The sequence below is a fragment of the Salmo salar genome, chromosome 27 (assembly GCF_965601325.2).
Source record: "Salmo salar chromosome 27, fSalSal1, whole genome shotgun sequence".
Classification (NCBI taxonomy): Eukaryota; Metazoa; Chordata; class Actinopteri; order Salmoniformes; family Salmonidae; genus Salmo; species Salmo salar.
Genome location: NC_138317.1, coordinates 7,009,862 through 7,023,712, shown reverse-complemented (window position 1 = coordinate 7,023,712; position 13,851 = coordinate 7,009,862). Strand labels below are relative to the sequence as shown.

The 13,851-nt window shown below is 42.2% G+C and overlaps 6 non-coding genes across 6 annotated transcripts; all 6 read left to right on the top strand.

Annotated features, from left to right (window-relative positions):
- Positions 1–1,008: 1,008 nt before the first annotated feature.
- On the top strand, positions 1,009–1,090 carry trnal-uag (transfer RNA leucine (anticodon UAG)). Its single transcript has one exon. It is a non-coding gene; the product is annotated as a tRNA-Leu (tRNA).
- A 2,165-nt stretch (positions 1,091–3,255) lies between these two features.
- On the top strand, positions 3,256–3,337 carry trnal-uag (transfer RNA leucine (anticodon UAG)). The gene has a single exon. It is a non-coding gene; the product is annotated as a tRNA-Leu (tRNA).
- Positions 3,338–5,502: 2,165 nt separating this feature from the next.
- Positions 5,503–5,584, top strand: trnal-uag (transfer RNA leucine (anticodon UAG)). Its single transcript has one exon. It is a non-coding gene; the product is annotated as a tRNA-Leu (tRNA).
- Positions 5,585–7,750: 2,166 nt separating this feature from the next.
- trnal-uag (transfer RNA leucine (anticodon UAG)) lies at positions 7,751–7,832 on the top strand. Its single transcript has one exon. It is a non-coding gene; the product is annotated as a tRNA-Leu (tRNA).
- A 2,166-nt stretch (positions 7,833–9,998) lies between these two features.
- trnal-uag (transfer RNA leucine (anticodon UAG)) lies at positions 9,999–10,080 on the top strand. The gene has a single exon. It is a non-coding gene; the product is annotated as a tRNA-Leu (tRNA).
- Positions 10,081–12,246: 2,166 nt separating this feature from the next.
- trnal-uag (transfer RNA leucine (anticodon UAG)) lies at positions 12,247–12,328 on the top strand. The gene has a single exon. It is a non-coding gene; the product is annotated as a tRNA-Leu (tRNA).
- Positions 12,329–13,851: the final 1,523 nt, after the last annotated feature.

Sequence of the window (13,851 nt, the reverse complement as noted above, 5' to 3'; positions counted from 1 at the left end):
AGCGCCCCGCATACAAAAACATGGAAAACATTTTTCAACCAGGCAGGTGCGTCACGAAAGTCAGAAATAGCGATATAATAAATGCCCTACCTTTGAAGATCTTCTTCTGTTGGCACTCCAAAAGGTCCCAGTTACATCACAAAGGGTCCTTTTGTTCGATAAAGTCCTTCTTTATATCCATAAAAACTCAGTTTAGCTGGCGCGCTTCATTCAATAATCCACCGGTTTCCCTCCTTCAAAATGCATACAAAATGAATCCCAAACGCTACCAATAAACTTATCCAAACAAGTCCAACAACGTTTATAATCAAACCTCAGGTACCCTTATACACAAAGAAATGATCAAATTTAAGACGGAGAAAGGTATGTTCATTACCGGAGAGAAATAACAAAGAACGCGCTTTCACCCACGCGCATGGAAACACTTCAGCCAAAATGGGAGCCACTTAGAAAAACTACAACTTCTAGCTCATTTTTCCAAAAACCAGCCTGAAACTCTTTCTGTTGACATCTAGTGGAAGCCCTAGGAACTGCAATCTGGGAGGACTTCGCCTCATAATAAACATGAAAGCCATTGGAAACAGTGGAAGGCTGAATTATTTTTTTTTTGGATGGTTTGTCCTCGGGGTTTCGCCTGCCATATCAGTTGTGTTATACTCACAGACATCATGTTATCAGTTGTAGAAACTTTAGAGTGTTTCCTATCCAAATCTACCAATTATATGCATATCCTAGCTTCTGGGCCTGAGTAACAGGCAGTTTATTTTGGGCACGCTTTTCATCCGGACGTGAAAATACTGCCCCCTACCCAAGAGAGGTTAAAGGGCTCTATAAATGTGCTCTTCAGACATAGCAGCAAAACAAATAATGTGTTGAGACAGGAAGAAAAAGCAACGTGATATAAATGAAGGACACAAAAGGAAAAATGAAAAAGAAGAGAGCGATATTAATGGGAGCTAGGCAGGCTTAGGTAACAGATGGCAAAGTGTGGGGTCATTGGCAGTGAAGGGTAGCGTGGCCGAGTGGTCTAAGGCGCTGGATTTAGGCTCCAGTCTCTCTGGAGGCGTGGGTTCGAATCCCACTGCTGCCATCATTCTTGTTTTTTTTGTGCACGTCTTCAGTGTGGTCAATTAAAACTTTGGTAGCATTTCCATATTCAAACAAGGGAAATAACACCGCTGGCATCTTTAGCACTAAATTGCCTTAACTACCTCGTCCTGTGCTATAGCGGTGGCCACACCCACCAGCTGGCCGAGATCCACCTTTCTGAGCTTGTTAAAGTGCTCTACAAATGTGCTCTTCAGACATAGAAGCAAGAACAAATGATGTGTTGGCACAGGAAGAAAAAGCAACATGACATAAACGAAGAAAATGAAATGAAAAAGGAAAAAAGAAGAGGTTGAAATTAATGGGAGCTTAGCAAACCTAGGTAACAGATGACAAAGTGTGACTTTGAGGAAGGGGCTGGGTAGCGTGGCAGAGTGGTCTAAGGCCCTGGATTTAGGCTCAAGTCTCTCTGGAGGATTGGCTTTGTATCACATTGCTGTCATCTTTGATGTTGTCATTGTTCTTCCAAGGCTTCAGTGTGGCTATCTCTTTAGTCAATCCATACTTTTGCAGCGTTTCTATATTTTTACAAGGGAAATAAGAAATGTTGTGTGTAGTCGCACCCACGAGTACAGAACACATTGAATTAGCACTACATTGCCTTACCTGGTCCTGTGCTATAGCGGTGGCCCTCCTACCAGTTGGCCGAGATACACCTTTCTGAGCTTGTTAAAGGGCACTACAAATGTGATCTTCAGACAAAGCAGCAAAAACAAATGGTGTGTTGACACAGGAAGAAAAAGCAAAGTGATATAAATGAAGAATACAAAAGGAAAAAGGAGGAAAATGTTGTGTGACGTCAAACCCACGAGTGCAGAACACAATGAATTAGCAGCACATTGCCTTAACTAACTCGTCCTCTGCTGTAGCGGTGGCCCCGCAAACCAGTTGGCTGAGATCTGCCTATCTGAGCTTGTTAAAACTTCTTATGGGCATGTGGGACTGTAGCGTCCCACCTGGCCAACATCCGGTGAAATTGCAGAGCGCGAATTTCAAATTACAGAAATATAAATATTTAACATTCATGAAAATACAAGTATTATACATCAAAATAAAGCTTAACTTCTTGTTAATCCAGCCGCTGTGTCAGATTTCAAAAAGGCTTTACGGCGAAAGCACACCATGCGATTAATTGAGGACAGCGCCCCGCATACAAAAACATGGAAAACATTTTTCAACCAGGCAGGTGCGTCACGAAAGTCAGAAATAGCGATATAATAAATGCCCTACCTTTGAAGATCTTCTTCTGTTGGCACTCCAAAAGGTCCCAGTTACATCACAAAGGGTCCTTTTGTTCGATAAAGTCCTTCTTTATATCCATAAAAACTCAGTTTAGCTGGCGCGCTTCATTCAATAATCCACCGGTTTCCCTCCTTCAAAATGCATACAAAATGAATCCCAAACGCTACCAATAAACTTATCCAAACAAGTCCAACAACGTTTATAATCAAACCTCAGGTACCCTTATACACAAAGAAATGATCAAATTTAAGACGGAGAAAGGTATGTTCATTACCGGAGAGAAATAACAAAGAACGCGCTTTCACCCACGCGCATGGAAACACTTCAGCCAAAATGGGAGCCACTTAGAAAAACTACAACTTCTAGCTCATTTTTCCAAAAACCAGCCTGAAACTCTTTCTGTTGACATCTAGTGGAAGCCCTAGGAACTGCAATCTGGGAGGACTTCGCCTCATAATAAACATGAAAGCCATTGGAAACAGTGGAAGGCTGAATTATTTTTTTTTTGGATGGTTTGTCCTCGGGGTTTCGCCTGCCATATCAGTTGTGTTATACTCACAGACATCATGTTATCAGTTGTAGAAACTTTAGAGTGTTTCCTATCCAAATCTACCAATTATATGCATATCCTAGCTTCTGGGCCTGAGTAACAGGCAGTTTATTTTGGGCACGCTTTTCATCCGGACGTGAAAATACTGCCCCCTACCCAAGAGAGGTTAAAGGGCTCTATAAATGTGCTCTTCAGACATAGCAGCAAAACAAATAATGTGTTGAGACAGGAAGAAAAAGCAACGTGATATAAATGAAGGACACAAAAGGAAAAATGAAAAAGAAGAGAGCGATATTAATGGGAGCTAGGCAGGCTTAGGTAACAGATGGCAAAGTGTGGGGTCATTGGCAGTGAAGGGTAGCGTGGCCGAGTGGTCTAAGGCGCTGGATTTAGGCTCCAGTCTCTCTGGAGGCGTGGGTTCGAATCCCACTGCTGCCATCATTCTTGTTTTTTTTGTGCACGTCTTCAGTGTGGTCAATTAAAACTTTGGTAGCATTTCCATATTCAAACAAGGGAAATAACACCGCTGGCATCTTTAGCACTAAATTGCCTTAACTACCTCGTCCTGTGCTATAGCGGTGGCCACACCCACCAGCTGGCCGAGATCCACCTTTCTGAGCTTGTTAAAGTGCTCTACAAATGTGCTCTTCAGACATAGAAGCAAGAACAAATGATGTGTTGGCACAGGAAGAAAAAGCAACATGACATAAACGAAGAAAATGAAATGAAAAAGGAAAAAAGAAGAGGTTGAAATTAATGGGAGCTTAGCAAACCTAGGTAACAGATGACAAAGTGTGACTTTGAGGAAGGGGCTGGGTAGCGTGGCAGAGTGGTCTAAGGCCCTGGATTTAGGCTCAAGTCTCTCTGGAGGATTGGCTTTGTATCACATTGCTGTCATCTTTGATGTTGTCATTGTTCTTCCAAGGCTTCAGTGTGGCTATCTCTTTAGTCAATCCATACTTTTGCAGCGTTTCTATATTTTTACAAGGGAAATAAGAAATGTTGTGTGTAGTCGCACCCACGAGTACAGAACACATTGAATTAGCACTACATTGCCTTACCTGGTCCTGTGCTATAGCGGTGGCCCTCCTACCAGTTGGCCGAGATACACCTTTCTGAGCTTGTTAAAGGGCACTACAAATGTGATCTTCAGACAAAGCAGCAAAAACAAATGGTGTGTTGACACAGGAAGAAAAAGCAAAGTGATATAAATGAAGAATACAAAAGGAAAAAGGAGGAAAATGTTGTGTGACGTCAAACCCACGAGTGCAGAACACAATGAATTAGCAGCACATTGCCTTAACTAACTCGTCCTCTGCTGTAGCGGTGGCCCCGCAAACCAGTTGGCTGAGATCTGCCTATCTGAGCTTGTTAAAACTTCTTATGGGCATGTGGGACTGTAGCGTCCCACCTGGCCAACATCCGGTGAAATTGCAGAGCGCGAATTTCAAATTACAGAAATATAAATATTTAACATTCATGAAAATACAAGTATTATACATCAAAATAAAGCTTAACTTCTTGTTAATCCAGCCGCTGTGTCAGATTTCAAAAAGGCTTTACGGCGAAAGCACACCATGCGATTAATTGAGGACAGCGCCCCGCATACAAAAACATGGAAAACATTTTTCAACCAGGCAGGTGCGTCACGAAAGTCAGAAATAGCGATATAATAAATGCCCTACCTTTGAAGATCTTCTTCTGTTGGCACTCCAAAAGGTCCCAGTTACATCACAAAGGGTCCTTTTGTTCGATAAAGTCCTTCTTTATATCCATAAAAACTCAGTTTAGCTGGCGCGCTTCATTCAATAATCCACCGGTTTCCCTCCTTCAAAATGCATACAAAATGAATCCCAAACGCTACCAATAAACTTATCCAAACAAGTCCAACAACGTTTATAATCAAACCTCAGGTACCCTTATACACAAAGAAATGATCAAATTTAAGACGGAGAAAGGTATGTTCATTACCGGAGAGAAATAACAAAGAACGCGCTTTCACCCACGCGCATGGAAACACTTCAGCCAAAATGGGAGCCACTTAGAAAAACTACAACTTCTAGCTCATTTTTCCAAAAACCAGCCTGAAACTCTTTCTGTTGACATCTAGTGGAAGCCCTAGGAACTGCAATCTGGGAGGACTTCGCCTCATAATAAACATGAAAGCCATTGGAAACAGTGGAAGGCTGAATTATTTTTTTTTTGGATGGTTTGTCCTCGGGGTTTCGCCTGCCATATCAGTTGTGTTATACTCACAGACATCATGTTATCAGTTGTAGAAACTTTAGAGTGTTTCCTATCCAAATCTACCAATTATATGCATATCCTAGCTTCTGGGCCTGAGTAACAGGCAGTTTATTTTGGGCACGCTTTTCATCCGGACGTGAAAATACTGCCCCCTACCCAAGAGAGGTTAAAGGGCTCTATAAATGTGCTCTTCAGACATAGCAGCAAAACAAATAATGTGTTGAGACAGGAAGAAAAAGCAACGTGATATAAATGAAGGACACAAAAGGAAAAATGAAAAAGAAGAGAGCGATATTAATGGGAGCTAGGCAGGCTTAGGTAACAGATGGCAAAGTGTGGGGTCATTGGCAGTGAAGGGTAGCGTGGCCGAGTGGTCTAAGGCGCTGGATTTAGGCTCCAGTCTCTCTGGAGGCGTGGGTTCGAATCCCACTGCTGCCATCATTCTTGTTTTTTTTGTGCACGTCTTCAGTGTGGTCAATTAAAACTTTGGTAGCATTTCCATATTCAAACAAGGGAAATAACACCGCTGGCATCTTTAGCACTAAATTGCCTTAACTACCTCGTCCTGTGCTATAGCGGTGGCCACACCCACCAGCTGGCCGAGATCCACCTTTCTGAGCTTGTTAAAGTGCTCTACAAATGTGCTCTTCAGACATAGAAGCAAGAACAAATGATGTGTTGGCACAGGAAGAAAAAGCAACATGACATAAACGAAGAAAATGAAATGAAAAAGGAAAAAAGAAGAGGTTGAAATTAATGGGAGCTTAGCAAACCTAGGTAACAGATGACAAAGTGTGACTTTGAGGAAGGGGCTGGGTAGCGTGGCAGAGTGGTCTAAGGCCCTGGATTTAGGCTCAAGTCTCTCTGGAGGATTGGCTTTGTATCACATTGCTGTCATCTTTGATGTTGTCATTGTTCTTCCAAGGCTTCAGTGTGGCTATCTCTTTAGTCAATCCATACTTTTGCAGCGTTTCTATATTTTTACAAGGGAAATAAGAAATGTTGTGTGTAGTCGCACCCACGAGTACAGAACACATTGAATTAGCACTACATTGCCTTACCTGGTCCTGTGCTATAGCGGTGGCCCTCCTACCAGTTGGCCGAGATACACCTTTCTGAGCTTGTTAAAGGGCACTACAAATGTGATCTTCAGACAAAGCAGCAAAAACAAATGGTGTGTTGACACAGGAAGAAAAAGCAAAGTGATATAAATGAAGAATACAAAAGGAAAAAGGAGGAAAATGTTGTGTGACGTCAAACCCACGAGTGCAGAACACAATGAATTAGCAGCACATTGCCTTAACTAACTCGTCCTCTGCTGTAGCGGTGGCCCCGCAAACCAGTTGGCTGAGATCTGCCTATCTGAGCTTGTTAAAACTTCTTATGGGCATGTGGGACTGTAGCGTCCCACCTGGCCAACATCCGGTGAAATTGCAGAGCGCGAATTTCAAATTACAGAAATATAAATATTTAACATTCATGAAAATACAAGTATTATACATCAAAATAAAGCTTAACTTCTTGTTAATCCAGCCGCTGTGTCAGATTTCAAAAAGGCTTTACGGCGAAAGCACACCATGCGATTAATTGAGGACAGCGCCCCGCATACAAAAACATGGAAAACATTTTTCAACCAGGCAGGTGCGTCACGAAAGTCAGAAATAGCGATATAATAAATGCCCTACCTTTGAAGATCTTCTTCTGTTGGCACTCCAAAAGGTCCCAGTTACATCACAAAGGGTCCTTTTGTTCGATAAAGTCCTTCTTTATATCCATAAAAACTCAGTTTAGCTGGCGCGCTTCATTCAATAATCCACCGGTTTCCCTCCTTCAAAATGCATACAAAATGAATCCCAAACGCTACCAATAAACTTATCCAAACAAGTCCAACAACGTTTATAATCAAACCTCAGGTACCCTTATACACAAAGAAATGATCAAATTTAAGACGGAGAAAGGTATGTTCATTACCGGAGAGAAATAACAAAGAACGCGCTTTCACCCACGCGCATGGAAACACTTCAGCCAAAATGGGAGCCACTTAGAAAAACTACAACTTCTAGCTCATTTTTCCAAAAACCAGCCTGAAACTCTTTCTGTTGACATCTAGTGGAAGCCCTAGGAACTGCAATCTGGGAGGACTTCGCCTCATAATAAACATGAAAGCCATTGGAAACAGTGGAAGGCTGAATTTTTTTTTTTGTTGGATGGTTTGTCCTCGGGGTTTCGCCTGCCATATCAGTTGTGTTATACTCACAGACATCATGTTATCAGTTGTAGAAACTTTAGAGTGTTTCCTATCCAAATCTACCAATTATATGCATATCCTAGCTTCTGGGCCTGAGTAACAGGCAGTTTATTTTGGGCACGCTTTTCATCCGGACGTGAAAATACTGCCCCCTACCCAAGAGAGGTTAAAGGGCTCTATAAATGTGCTCTTCAGACATAGCAGCAAAACAAATAATGTGTTGAGACAGGAAGAAAAAGCAACGTGATATAAATGAAGGACACAAAAGGAAAAATGAAAAAGAAGAGAGCGATATTAATGGGAGCTAGGCAGGCTTAGGTAACAGATGGCAAAGTGTGGGGTCATTGGCAGTGAAGGGTAGCGTGGCCGAGTGGTCTAAGGCGCTGGATTTAGGCTCCAGTCTCTCTGGAGGCGTGGGTTCGAATCCCACTGCTGCCATCATTCTTGTTTTTTTTGTGCACGTCTTCAGTGTGGTCAATTAAAACTTTGGTAGCATTTCCATATTCAAACAAGGGAAATAACACCGCTGGCATCTTTAGCACTAAATTGCCTTAACTACCTCGTCCTGTGCTATAGCGGTGGCCACACCCACCAGCTGGCCGAGATCCACCTTTCTGAGCTTGTTAAAGTGCTCTACAAATGTGCTCTTCAGACATAGAAGCAAGAACAAATGATGTGTTGGCACAGGAAGAAAAAGCAACATGACATAAACGAAGAAAATGAAATGAAAAAGGAAAAAAGAAGAGGTTGAAATTAATGGGAGCTTAGCAAACCTAGGTAACAGATGACAAAGTGTGACTTTGAGGAAGGGGCTGGGTAGCGTGGCAGAGTGGTCTAAGGCCCTGGATTTAGGCTCAAGTCTCTCTGGAGGATTGGCTTTGTATCACATTGCTGTCATCTTTGATGTTGTCATTGTTCTTCCAAGGCTTCAGTGTGGCTATCTCTTTAGTCAATCCATACTTTTGCAGCGTTTCTATATTTTTACAAGGGAAATAAGAAATGTTGTGTGTAGTCGCACCCACGAGTACAGAACACATTGAATTAGCACTACATTGCCTTACCTGGTCCTGTGCTATAGCGGTGGCCCTCCTACCAGTTGGCCGAGATACACCTTTCTGAGCTTGTTAAAGGGCACTACAAATGTGATCTTCAGACAAAGCAGCAAAAACAAATGGTGTGTTGACACAGGAAGAAAAAGCAAAGTGATATAAATGAAGAATACAAAAGGAAAAAGGAGGAAAATGTTGTGTGACGTCAAACCCACGAGTGCAGAACACAATGAATTAGCAGCACATTGCCTTAACTAACTCGTCCTCTGCTGTAGCGGTGGCCCCGCAAACCAGTTGGCTGAGATCTGCCTATCTGAGCTTGTTAAAACTTCTTATGGGCATGTGGGACTGTAGCGTCCCACCTGGCCAACATCCGGTGAAATTGCAGAGCGCGAATTTCAAATTACAGAAATATAAATATTTAACATTCATGAAAATACAAGTATTATACATCAAAATAAAGCTTAACTTCTTGTTAATCCAGCCGCTGTGTCAGATTTCAAAAAGGCTTTACGGCGAAAGCACACCATGCGATTAATTGAGGACAGCGCCCCGCATACAAAAACATGGAAAACATTTTTCAACCAGGCAGGTGCGTCACGAAAGTCAGAAATAGCGATATAATAAATGCCCTACCTTTGAAGATCTTCTTCTGTTGGCACTCCAAAAGGTCCCAGTTACATCACAAAGGGTCCTTTTGTTCGATAAAGTCCTTCTTTATATCCATAAAAACTCAGTTTAGCTGGCGCGCTTCATTCAATAATCCACCGGTTTCCCTCCTTCAAAATGCATACAAAATGAATCCCAAACGCTACCAATAAACTTATCCAAACAAGTCCAACAACGTTTATAATCAAACCTCAGGTACCCTTATACACAAAGAAATGATCAAATTTAAGACGGAGAAAGGTATGTTCATTACCGGAGAGAAATAACAAAGAACGCGCTTTCACCCACGCGCATGGAAACACTTCAGCCAAAATGGGAGCCACTTAGAAAAACTACAACTTCTAGCTCATTTTTCCAAAAACCAGCCTGAAACTCTTTCTGTTGACATCTAGTGGAAGCCCTAGGAACTGCAATCTGGGAGGACTTCGCCTCATAATAAACATGAAAGCCATTGGAAACAGTGGAAGGCTGAATTTTTTTTTTTGTTGGATGGTTTGTCCTCGGGGTTTCGCCTGCCATATCAGTTGTGTTATACTCACAGACATCATGTTATCAGTTGTAGAAACTTTAGAGTGTTTCCTATCCAAATCTACCAATTATATGCATATCCTAGCTTCTGGGCCTGAGTAACAGGCAGTTTATTTTGGGCACGCTTTTCATCCGGACGTGAAAATACTGCCCCCTACCCAAGAGAGGTTAAAGGGCTCTATAAATGTGCTCTTCAGACATAGCAGCAAAACAAATAATGTGTTGAGACAGGAAGAAAAAGCAACGTGATATAAATGAAGGACACAAAAGGAAAAATGAAAAAGAAGAGAGCGATATTAATGGGAGCTTAGCAGGCTTAGGTAACAGATGGCAAAGTGTGGGGTCATTGGCAGTGAAGGGTAGCGTGGCCGAGTGGTCTAAGGCGCTGGATTTAGGCTCCAGTCTCTCTGGAGGCGTGGGTTCGAATCCCACTGCTGCCATCATTCTTGTTTTTTTTGTGCACGTCTTCAGTGTGGTCAATTAAAACTTTGGTAGCATTTCCATATTCAAACAAGGGAAATAACACCGCTGGCATCTTTAGCACTAAATTGCCTTAACTACCTCGTCCTGTGCTATAGCGGTGGCCACACCCACCAGCTGGCCGAGATCCACCTTTCTGAGCTTGTTAAAGTGCTCTACAAATGTGCTCTTCAGACATAGAAGCAAGAACAAATGATGTGTTGGCACAGGAAGAAAAAGCAACATGACATAAACGAAGAAAATGAAATGAAAAAGGAAAAAAGAAGAGGTTGAAATTAATGGGAGCTTAGCAAACCTAGGTAACAGATGACAAAGTGTGACTTTGAGGAAGGGGCTGGGTAGCGTGGCAGAGTGGTCTAAGGCCCTGGATTTAGGCTCAAGTCTCTCTGGAGGATTGGCTTTGTATCACATTGCTGTCATCTTTGATGTTGTCATTGTTCTTCCAAGGCTTCAGTGTGGCTATCTCTTTAGTCAATCCATACTTTTGCAGCGTTTCTATATTTTTACAAGGGAAATAAGAAATGTTGTGTGTAGTCGCACCCACGAGTACAGAACACATTGAATTAGCACTACATTGCCTTACCTGGTCCTGTGCTATAGCGGTGGCCCTCCTACCAGTTGGCCGAGATACACCTTTCTGAGCTTGTTAAAGGGCACTACAAATGTGATCTTCAGACAAAGCAGCAAAAACAAATGGTGTGTTGACACAGGAAGAAAAAGCAAAGTGATATAAATGAAGAATACAAAAGGAAAAAGGAGGAAAATGTTGTGTGACGTCAAACCCACGAGTGCAGAACACAATGAATTAGCAGCACATTGCCTTAACTAACTCGTCCTCTGCTGTAGCGGTGGCCCCGCAAACCAGTTGGCTGAGATCTGCCTATCTGAGCTTGTTAAAACTTCTTATGGGCATGTGGGACTGTAGCGTCCCACCTGGCCAACATCCGGTGAAATTGCAGAGCGCGAATTTCAAATTACAGAAATATAAATATTTAACATTCATGAAAATACAAGTATTATACATCAAAATAAAGCTTAACTTCTTGTTAATCCAGCCGCTGTGTCAGATTTCAAAAAGGCTTTACGGCGAAAGCACACCATGCGATTAATTGAGGACAGCGCCCCGCATACAAAAACATGGAAAACATTTTTCAACCAGGCAGGTGCGTCACGAAAGTCAGAAATAGCGATATAATAAATGCCCTACCTTTGAAGATCTTCTTCTGTTGGCACTCCAAAAGGTCCCAGTTACATCACAAAGGGTCCTTTTGTTCGATAAAGTCCTTCTTTATATCCATAAAAACTCAGTTTAGCTGGCGCGCTTCATTCAATAATCCACCGGTTTCCCTCCTTCAAAATGCATACAAAATGAATCCCAAACGCTACCAATAAACTTATCCAAACAAGTCCAACAACGTTTATAATCAAACCTCAGGTACCCTTATACACAAAGAAATGATCAAATTTAAGACGGAGAAAGGTATGTTCATTACCGGAGAGAAATAACAAAGAACGCGCTTTCACCCACGCGCATGGAAACACTTCAGCCAAAATGGGAGCCACTTAGAAAAACTACAACTTCTAGCTCATTTTTCCAAAAACCAGCCTGAAACTCTTTCTGTTGACATCTAGTGGAAGCCCTAGGAACTGCAATCTGGGAGGACTTCGCCTCATAATAAACATGAAAGCCATTGGAAACAGTGGAAGGCTGAATTTTTTTTTTTGTTGGATGGTTTGTCCTCGGGGTTTCGCCTGCCATATCAGTTGTGTTATACTCACAGACATCATGTTATCAGTTGTAGAAACTTTAGAGTGTTTCCTATCCAAATCTACCAATTATATGCATATCCTAGCTTCTGGGCCTGAGTAACAGGCAGTTTATTTTGGGCACGCTTTTCATCCGGACGTGAAAATACTGCCCCCTACCCAAGAGAGGTTAAAGGGCTCTATAAATGTGCTCTTCAGACATAGCAGCAAAACAAATAATGTGTTGAGACAGGAAGAAAAAGCAACGTGATATAAATGAAGGACACAAAAGGAAAAATGAAAAAGAAGAGAGCGATATTAATGGGAGCTTAGCAGGCTTAGGTAACAGATGGCAAAGTGTGGGGTCATTGGCAGTGAAGGGTAGCGTGGCCGAGTGGTCTAAGGCGCTGGATTTAGGCTCCAGTCTCTCTGGAGGCGTGGGTTCGAATCCCACTGCTGCCATCATTCTTGTTTTTTTTGTGCACGTCTTCAGTGTGGTCAATTAAAACTTTGGTAGCATTTCCATATTCAAACAAGGGAAATAACACCGCTGGCATCTTTAGCACTAAATTGCCTTAACTACCTCGTCCTGTGCTATAGCGGTGGCCACACCCACCAGCTGGCCGAGATCCACCTTTCTGAGCTTGTTAAAGTGCTCTACAAATGTGCTCTTCAGACATAGAAGCAAGAACAAATGATGTGTTGGCACAGGAAGAAAAAGCAACATGACATAAACGAAGAAAATGAAATGAAAAAGGAAAAAAGAAGAGGTTGAAATTAATGGGAGCTTAGCAAACCTAGGTAACAGATGACAAAGTGTGACTTTGAGGAAGGGGCTGGGTAGCGTGGCAGAGTGGTCTAAGGCCCTGGATTTAGGCTCAAGTCTCTCTGGAGGATTGGCTTTGTATCACATTGCTGTCATCTTTGATGTTGTCATTGTTCTTCCAAGGCTTCAGTGTGGCTATCTCTTTAGTCAATCCATACTTTTGCAGCGTTTCTATATTTTTACAAGGGAAATAAGAAATGTTGTGTGTAGTCGCACCCACGAGTACAGAACACATTGAATTAGCACTACATTGCCTTACCTGGTCCTGTGCTATAGCGGTGGCCCTCCTACCAGTTGGCCGAGATACACCTTTCTGAGCTTGTTAAAGGGCACTACAAATGTGATCTTCAGACAAAGCAGCAAAAACAAATGGTGTGTTGACACAGGAAGAAAAAGCAAAGTGATATAAATGAAGAATACAAAAGGAAAAAGGAGGAAAATGTTGTGTGACGTCAAACCCACGAGTGCAGAACACAATGAATTAGCAGCACATTGCCTTAACTAACTCGTCCTCTGCTGTAGCGGTGGCCCCGCAAACCAGTTGGCTGAGATCTGCCTATCTGAGCTTGTTAAAACTTCTTATGGGCATGTGGGACTGTAGCGTCCCACCTGGCCAACATCCGGTGAAATTGCAGAGCGCGAATTTCAAATTACAGAAATATAAATATTTAACATTCATGAAAATACAAGTATTATACATCAAAATAAAGCTTAACTTCTTGTTAATCCAGCCGCTGTGTCAGATTTCAAAAAGGCTTTACGGCGAAAGCACACCATGCGATTAATTGAGGACAGCGCCCCGCATACAAAAACATGGAAAACATTTTTCAACCAGGCAGGTGCGTCACGAAAGTCAGAAATAGCGATATAATAAATGCCCTACCTTTGAAGATCTTCTTCTGTTGGCACTCCAAAAGGTCCCAGTTACATCACAAAGGGTCCTTTTGTTCGATAAAGTCCTTCTTTATATCCATAAAAACTCAGTTTAGCTGGCGCGCTTCATTCAATAATCCACCGGTTTCCCTCCTTCAAAATGCATACAAAATGAATCCCAAACGCTACCAATAAACTTATCCAAACAAGTCCAACAACGTTTATAATCAAACCTCAGGTACCCTTATACACAAAGAAATGATCAAATTTAAGACGGAGAAAGGTA